Source organism: Bos mutus, chromosome 9 (genome assembly GCF_027580195.1).
Source record: "Bos mutus isolate GX-2022 chromosome 9, NWIPB_WYAK_1.1, whole genome shotgun sequence".
Taxonomy (NCBI): Eukaryota; Metazoa; Chordata; class Mammalia; order Artiodactyla; family Bovidae; genus Bos; species Bos mutus.
In genome coordinates, this window is record NC_091625.1 from 102,592,182 (window position 1) to 102,600,720 (window position 8,539).

General features: G+C 56.5%; 1 long non-coding RNA gene across 3 annotated transcripts; it reads right to left on the reverse strand.

The window, feature by feature from the left end:
• Positions 1-814: 814 nt before the first annotated feature.
• Positions 815-7,830, reverse strand: LOC138989193 (uncharacterized). Of its 3 annotated transcripts, none has more exons than XR_011465446.1 (4): positions 7,699-7,830; positions 7,125-7,366; positions 6,673-6,844; positions 815-6,497 (listed from the first exon to the last, which is right to left on the reverse strand). It is a non-coding gene; the product is annotated as an uncharacterized lncRNA (long non-coding RNA). The 3 variants fall into 3 exon arrangements; XR_011465445.1 differs by lacking the exon at positions 7,699-7,830 and having other exon boundaries at positions 7,125-7,165; positions 7,257-7,427; XR_011465447.1 differs by lacking the exons at positions 7,125-7,366; positions 7,699-7,830 and having other exon boundaries at positions 816-6,173; positions 6,271-6,497; positions 6,673-7,115.
• Between the last annotated feature and the right edge of the window lie 709 nt (positions 7,831-8,539).

The window sequence follows — 8,539 nt, forward strand, 5'->3', positions numbered from 1 at the left end:
TCCCTGGCGAGCAGAAGAGCCTCGTGGCCGGAGGCGCGGTTTCCTACCGGCTTCTAGTCTCTTCCTGCTTTGCTCATTGCATCATGAACTACAGCTTTTCATTTCCAAGACCATCCCAGGCTTTGCATTTTCTGTCTGCACAGTTTCCTAGAGGGAAACATTCTCTTCTTCCCTCGAGGCTACTCCAGACAACTGAGACCTCAGTCACCGTCCTCCGCGGACCCTGTGAGTTCGGCTGCCAAGCGTGTCCATTCCGCCCCCGAGCCCTCCTGCCGTGTCACCTAGATCAGAGCGACATCCACCGCCGACCCTTCACGGCCACGTAGCAGAGTAAAGGACAGAGCAGATATTTGTGGTTGGCAGAATGTTAAACTCGTGCTGCTGGACATCTTAGAAGCCAACTACGTGAAGATCAAATCCCAGAATAAAAAACAACTCTGAAAACCGTCAGTCCCAGTGTTTCTCAAACATCTTAGCCACGATATCCTCTCTCCAAGCTAAATCCAGGGGGAAAGCCCGGGGAGGCACTGTTGAGAGGGGGTGGGGCTGGATGCCCCCACATGCCCTCTGCCCCCCACCCCGAGCACCCCCAGCCCGCAGAGGCCCCAGGGAGGCCCCAGGATTTGGAGGAGCAGTTTTCAACCATCGCTTACAGTTCAAGCTGTGCTAGGACCGTGCCCAGTGAGCGCCTGACTACACAAAATCACCTCTGCAAGCAGCGGTGAGCCTCCTCGGCTTGGTCCTGTGCTCACCACACACCACTGGGCAGGAAGGAAAGTGAGGCTTCCTGGCCACGTGTGGGTGACGTTCTGCAGGATGGCCGTGGTGGTGTGGTTCAGTTCTAGGGACGGAGGGACAGGCCAGGTCTTGGTGACTGCAGAATGTCACCGCCCTAATTCACCTTTCTAAGCTTCTGCGTTTACACAGAAAGTGTGAGGCTCAGGCGGTACGTGGTTTGCGCTTGTTAATGACGTTGATGATGGAGATGACAAGGAGAGAGCTTCAGACAAGTTTATTCTCTTTCCCACACTGTGCGTGGCGGGCCCCCCGGAGGAGCATTGGACGGTGTGCCCCATGCCAGCCGCCACAGACTCACAGAGAGCTGTGCCCGAGAGCCGAACCTGGGGAGCCGAGGTTTCAGAGCCTGTAACTCCCTTGTGTGACATAGTTATTTTAAATCAGATGTGAAACATGAAGGAGGCACATAAAATTCTATTTTTAAAACTGAGAACCCTGGTTTTCACTTTGAAGTTTTGATTTTTTTTAACTGTATTGATTTAGGGGTGTTTGAGAATACTTCTAAATTATAATGGGACAATTAAAAAAAAGTGTGAATGAAAATACATTTTGGTAGAAAAGGACCAGAGACAGTGTCCTCTTGGCCCCTGGATACACAGCTCTCAACCCCTGAATCTCAGAAAACCACCTTTCTCCAGGAAGTTGAAGAACCAGCCTGGAATTCAAAACAACCAAGATTTATTTGCCCACATTTTCAAGATAGTTCAGTTGTCTACTTGTACCTATAATCCTTTTTCAGTGATGAGTGGCCGCATGACAGGGATCAGAGTCTGAGCATTTTCTTTTTATGGAGTGATGGGGGTGGGGGAAGCGAGGGTCTCACCATTTTGCAGACACTGACCCACTGACCAAAGCCAGCCCTCTGGCCTTCCCTCCGGCCCTCCCAGCCAGCTCCAGTCTCAGCATTCTGCGTTGAGAGGATGGAAGCCCTTCAGAGGGGAAATGACAAAACCCCTTGGACATCGACACTGGAGAGGTCAGCGGGTCCCTGTGGACTGAGGTGCCCCGGACGCCCCGAGACAGACTCGGGCTCCAAGCCCATGGGGACGTTCCAGCTGCTCGCTGAAGCTGGAGCGCTGTCCTGGAGCCGGGGCAGTGCTGAGGGAGGGGAGGGCTGGCTGGATGGAGAGTGGACGCCAGCCCCACTGCTGAGTGCGCCCCTCCGGGAGCCCTGGCTGCTCCAGGCGCCCCCGTGCGCTCTGCCTTCCGTGCACGCAGGGACTGGGACACCTGCAGGCCAGCTCTGAGGCGAGGGTCCTGAAGGTCCGGGAGGGCTCCGCGACCAGCGCTGCCACTCAGCCCCAAGGCGCACGGCCCTCAGGAGACACTTAAACACAACAGAAAAGCGCTTCAAGATGGCTCCAGAGCCCCTTTTCCGCTGATTTTTCCCAACTTGGCTTCCACCGCATGGGATCCGGGCCCTTTCGTTCCCAGGCGGTCCTAGAATGTGCGTGTCCTGAAGAGCCATCAAAGGCAAAGCTGTTCTGATTGGTTCCCCATTTTTTGTGGCTGTCAGAAAATAACCTGTATTTATTTTGAAATAATGCTTCCTGCCTTTTTGTTCTATATAAATATAATTTCTATTTACTGTAGAGAATTAAGAAAATACAGGAGGGTGTATGGAAGAAATTTAAATGACTTATGTTTGTGCCACCCAGAGAGTACTTGGGTTAGCATCTCGGTCGTTCTCTTTCAGGTTTTACGTGTGTGTGTTTATACACGGGAGGTTATTCACGTTAAGACTGTTCGCTTTTCACTCAGTGCTGCGTATGAGCAGTGCAGCCCCATCTGTGATCACCCTGTAATAGGGAGGCCTGCTCCTCTGTTGAACTTGAAAGTTTCCATCTTTTAATATGACAGGGAATGCTGTGGCAAGCTCTGTGTGCAACTCCCCAAAACGGGTGGTCATTTTCTCAAATCCTGAAAGTGTTATGGGGTCAAAGGCCACAAGTCAGACGTTCTTGCCCAAAAGTTTGAACTCGATATCTCACACAAATTGCTGATAAGGTGAACATTTCAGCTCCCTTGCATAATTTTGTCCTCTATGAGAGGTGAAACATTACAAAACAAACGTGCTTCCTGCTGTGATATTTTTCCTTGTTTTTAATGGAAGTTCAGACCGCTCCGGGAGAGGCGTGTGCAGGACTCGGGAGGCTTGCTGAGACTGTGGCTGGAGGGCAGGGCCATTGCACACGTGTTGGGATCCAGCTAGGTCTCCCAGAAAGGCATGTGCGGTGGGAACCTCAGAGCCCAGAAACACGGCCTTATTTGGAAATGGGGCCTTTGCAGAGGGAGTCAAGTTAGGGTGAGGTTGTCAGGGCGGCCATAACCCAAAACAGGGCTTCCCAGGTGGCTCCGTGGTAAAGAAGCTGCTGCCAATGCAGAAGATGCGGGCTCGACCCCTGGGTTGGGAAGACCGCCTAGAGCAGGAAATGCCAAGCCACTCCAGTATTCTTCCTGGAGAAGCCCACGGACGAGGAACCTGGTGCACTGTGGTCCACGGGGTGGAAACGAGCGGGCACGACTAAGCAGTTAAGCACACGCCACGGCGACCTCTGTCCTTGTAAACAGAGGTGTGGACGCAGGGACGGAGAAGCCACGTGAAGACGGAGGCGGAGACGGGCTCAGGCGTCCACGGGGGCCCCAGAGTCACTGACACTGCCCGGAACTGCAGGAGGTGGGGGAAGAAGCGACTGGCCGGGCCCCCAGCCTCTGACCTCCAGGGAGAACACGTGGCCTGGTTCATGGTCCCTGGTTCCCACCCCAGACGCTTGGGCTGCAAGCCCTGTCACTTCCGGGACCCCAGTCCCTGGGGGGAGCGGGCATCTTCTCCCGGCTCTTAGCACAATGCTGTGGACCCAGACCTTTCCTCCAGCTGCTGGCGTGGCACCCCTTCCTGTGGGGCTCTTGGGTGGCAGGTGTGCTGGGAGGCCTGTCCTCCTCTGGATGCAGGCGTCACTCAGAGGCTTCAGGGGAAATACCTTGGATCATGTTTTGAGCGTAGTCCTCAGGCCTCTTTGATGCAAGGAAGCTCGAGGCCGGCCCTCGGGGTCACAGGGGGGAAAGGGCACAGGAGTGTCCCCGGGGTCACACGGGGGAACGGGTGCAGGCCCTCGGGGTCACACGGGGGAAAGGGCACGGGAGGGTCCCAGGGGTGTGTCCCGCTGGAGTGCACACGCCGAGGCTCAGGGGAGGAACCTGCCCTGGCACACACAGCGTGCATCGGGGACTCCCGGGCTGTGTCCCCTTTCAGAGTTGGTCAGAGAGTTGGTCAGTCCCAGGATAGGGTCCACAGGCATCACCCACTGCTGCCCATCGGGGTCCTTCTGCAACTTGAGGTGGCGCCCGCTCCCCGGGGGCCCACGCCAGCCTTGCCGGCCACCAGCACACTTTTCACAGCTCCCCTTCCCTGAACCTGCTGGGCGCGTAATTGCTTCCGAGGGTCCCCGACTGATGGAGAAGCTGAAACACCTCCCAATCCCCAGCCCCCTTCTTGGGTAGACAGAGGGCGTTGACAGCAGAGACGTCCCACAGGGTCAGGCTCTTGGGAGTGGACGCTCCGCAGAGATGGACAAAGCCTGGGGACACGGGGAGGGAACCAAAGGACCACGTCCTCCTGCACTGGACACTCGTTTGGGGCCAAAATGTTCCAACGCGTGCGTCCGTTGAGAGCATTGTGGAAGCAACCCCTGGAGGGCAGGTGCGTGTCCGGGGCTGGGGTCCCAGAGCCCGGCCCGAGTGCGTCTCCCCGCACCCTGCCCTGCCTCCTGCCGCTAAGCTTGGTTCCTAAGGTAGGTCCAAAACAAGAGCGGGTCTAAAATGCTGGGCTTTTGTCTATTAAAAATTCCGCTTCTTAAACAAAATAGTGCAGACTTCTAATCTCTTCTCCTAAACCCGTCTTTGAGAGATTAATTAACATGGATGTAGTCTTGACAACCAGGCAACTCCTCCTGGACCAGTGGGGCGGCAGTCAGCTGTCCTCACGCCTTCGAGCCCTCAGACAAATGGGACTGGGGAGAGCGGACGTTTCCAGAAGGATCCTCCCACCCGCTTCCCACTGGCGTCCATCGCTGCTTTCAAATACCCCGTGAACTCCAGCCCTGAAGACACTTTTCCTCCTTTCTTCTATTTACTGTATTATCATCACTATCCTTTTCCTACCAGAAAAGGAGGTCATCGCCTTTGTCCTACCAATCAAAAGTTTTGGAGAAATCGTTTTCTGTGTGGAAACGACAGAGAATTGCCTGGAATGGTGCGTTTACTTTGCAGGACCGTCCGGGCAGCCTTCCCTCCAGAGGGCACAGGTCATCCTCTGAGAGCCCCGGCGGGGGCAGCACGCCTGTAGCAAGCACAGAGCAGGCATCCCCTTTCGGAGGCAGTCAGGCTGCTGGTGAGCCGCCATCACGGCCCAGGCGCCAGGGCCATCTTCGTCCATCGAGCGTATTTCTGACAGGCACCAGCAGCCTGGTACAGTCCCCCAGGGGCAGCTGACAGTGACCGCTGCCCTGTGGCCAGGGGCCTGCACCCACGGGCACCCCGGAGGGGCAGGTCGAGCACCCCACACCTCGCTGACCCCAGGCAGACCCCCCTCCCGAGGCGCCACCTGAGATCCCACGTGAAGGAGACCCTCGTCGGGGGTCCTGTGGGGTCCCCCACAGGCACAGGTGGGGGCCCCGCACAGGCGCAGATGCTGGAAGCGAGTCCCCAGGTGACTGGTCTGCCATGAAGGCACAAGGGGATCGTGGCCACAGCAGCGTCTCCAGTCTACGGCAGGCCTGGAAAGGGGTCCTAACACACCCCCAGACACGACCAGGCTCATCAGAGAGGGCCCCGGTGCGCTCCGAGCAGGACAGCATTCCTGTTGCCTGATTAAAGGAATTTTCTTTTGTGAATTAAACCACACTACACAAACCCCAAATTGTGCTGGTAACAGCCACACATGCAGTCACTCTCAGAACGCTGGGGGCCACGAAGCTGGACCCAGACCACCCGGGATTTTAGCAGCTTCTGTGCCTCTGTGGGGACCGCCAGTTCCTCTGGGGGGGATTCGGAGAGCCATGGGAACGGTTACAAGAAAAGCTCGCTTCCCCGCTGTTTTCCATAATTGCTCCTCCTCAACCCAATATGATTTAAGTGGAAAAAAGCAAACACATCCATTTCGGCCGGCCCTTTCCCCCCACTCCTTTAATATTTCTTCTTCTGTGTATAGTCAATCAAGGCCAACTGTGGGTGATGACTGGGCAGTGGGGTCCGGCTCACCTGGGGCCCTGGGAGGGGAGGGCCCGGCCCGAGGAAGCAGCTCCGAAGCGAGAAGTGGGGGAACCGCACGACGCTCCGCGGGGGCCGAGTTTCTATCTCTTCTTCTTTAAACACCCCTGCAAGTGTTTGTCATCTCAACAGAACCGTCCCTGCAAGTAGACTCGTTGAGCTTGTTAGAAAATGGGAGTCAGAGATGCCGGCGCCTGGTCTCACCTTGAGCTGACGGCCCCTCCTGGTTCATGGAGGCAGACCCCGCCTCAGTGGTCTGGGTGACCTTGTGAAGGGCACGAGGCTTGTTCCTGACGGACGTCCCCCCTCGGCGCTGGGAGGGGTGAAGGCCTGGGGTCGGAGTGGTCTCTACGGCAGAATCACTTGGAGAAGAGTTTCAGGCTGTGCCGAGAGGGCGAGTTTTGTCATTTCCCGTGCAGTCCTGCAGGGCCCTGGAGATGGGGCCCAGGGGTTAGCCTGTCCTGCGTGCGCTCAGAGGCTCCCAGAGGCCAACCCGGGCCTGGGGCTTGGACTAAATAGAAGGGGTGCGGAGGGGGTCTGCAGACAGCTGTGGGGAGGGGTGGTGGGCGGTCAGGGCCGCCCCTGAGGAGCGGCAGGGGGACTCACCCGCCGAGCCAGGACGAGCCTGGCTCCACCTGGAAGGGACTGAGGCGGGGACACCGGTCAGCACGTCCTCACTCCCATCCAGCTGGGGCGAGTCGGGGGTGTGCAGGGCAGGTCTTCAGAACAGCAGGCAGTGGGGCTTGGCCAGAAGGGGCTCCTGAGCCGCACAAGCTGCCTGTCAGTTTACAAAAGCCACGCTAAGTCTAGCTCCTGGGGTTGATTCGCGCTTTCTCTCTCCTCCTCTGTCTCTGTCTTCAGCAACATAGGGCTTGCTTGTCCTCCTCCTCCCCGGGAGTGTGTGTGGGATGCTGCGTGCCTTGCTGTTGTGTGGGGTGGGTGGGAGGAGCAGCTGAATCACCCCTTGCTTTCAGGGAGGATCACCAGGCTCTGAGCCCCCAGTGCCCATCCACTCCTGAGAGCTGTAATTGCAAACCACACTGAGAGTTCGAGGTCACCTGTGGTCACTGCGCAGTCCGCTCCGAGTCTGTGGGGCATCCTGTGGGGCGGGACCCGGAGGCCAGTGAGAAACACAGAGTTGTCTCCTCCAGCCTCACCTCTCCAGGTGTTCAAAAGCACACTTCACGTACGTTTAGGCATGTCGTCCTTGAGAATCTCTGCCTGGGCCGTCCTTGATGAGCGCAGCTTCTGTGATGCTGTCTCTCCTTGTGACAAAGCCGACGATCATCAGAAAGATGTGCTGAAAAGGCAGGGAGAAGAGAGGGTGGTTAAGACAGTCACGAGAAAGCAAGCTAGATGACCAGAAGCTCAGCAGGAAATGAGCCGCTTCCTGGGACGTTCGGACGGCCGTGGCTGCTTTCGTCATCAGCCGATCTGAGATAAACTCGAAAAAAAATACTGTAGGATATTTTGAAATCACTTCTGGAATTGGTTAGATCTGACAAGACAATTTTACAATCATCTTAAAAGGTTATAAACATAGAAGACACATTAAGCAGAATTCCTCTTCTGCAAAGACCCGCAAGGCCATCACACCCACCACCTTGGTCAGAACGAGACAGAGGTCAGAACCTGTATGAGGAGGCAGGGACCCAGAGACACTGCTCGTCAGACAGGAGCCACAGCACAGGCCGCTCTGGAGACGAGCACCTGGGTCTGAGGCCCGAGGAGCTGCCCCTGGGAGGCTGGGTGAGGCCTCCAGGCTGGGTCGGCGGCTCTGACCGGTGACCAGTGACCAAGGCTGCAGTGTGGGAGGGGCCTCTCGGCCACACCCCGCTTCCTAGGGGAGGCCCTGCTCTCAGCGCTTCCCTTGGGGACCGCTCCTCCCCGAGTGCCACGCACATCTGGGTCCCGCCACCTGGCCCAGAAGGCGCTGGGTCCAGCCTTTTCTGATCTTGGTGGACAACTCAGTTATCTGTCTCTGGTAGGGACCCAACTTACCCATCACTCCCGAGGGTTTTCGGAGTTTCGTGGAGGTGGGAACTTGCTGTATTTAACAGGGATTTATTGAGATGAGAAAGAGGAGAAATGTCATGGTTGCTGTTTTCCTGATTTAAAGAAGAGGCAGAGAAGTTAGCATTTCCTGCTGATTGCCTTCAGAACTAGACCAGACAACACCCTAGCTCAGCCCTCTCTGAGCTCCCACAAAACACAGCATTCTAGAAACCTCCATTGAAATGCATGGGCTCAAAAGATGTCTGCCTTTTGTAACTCAAAATAAGTGACAGTCAATGAGAAACACTTGGTAGACTTTAGTCTTAACTGAGTGGGTTAGTTGCTCAGTGTCCGATGCTTTGGGACTCCATGGCTGTAGCCCGCCAGGCCCCTCTGTCCGTGGGATTTCCCAGGCAAGAGTACTGGAGTGGGCTGCCATGCCCTTCACCAGGACATCTTCCTGACCCAGGGATCAAAC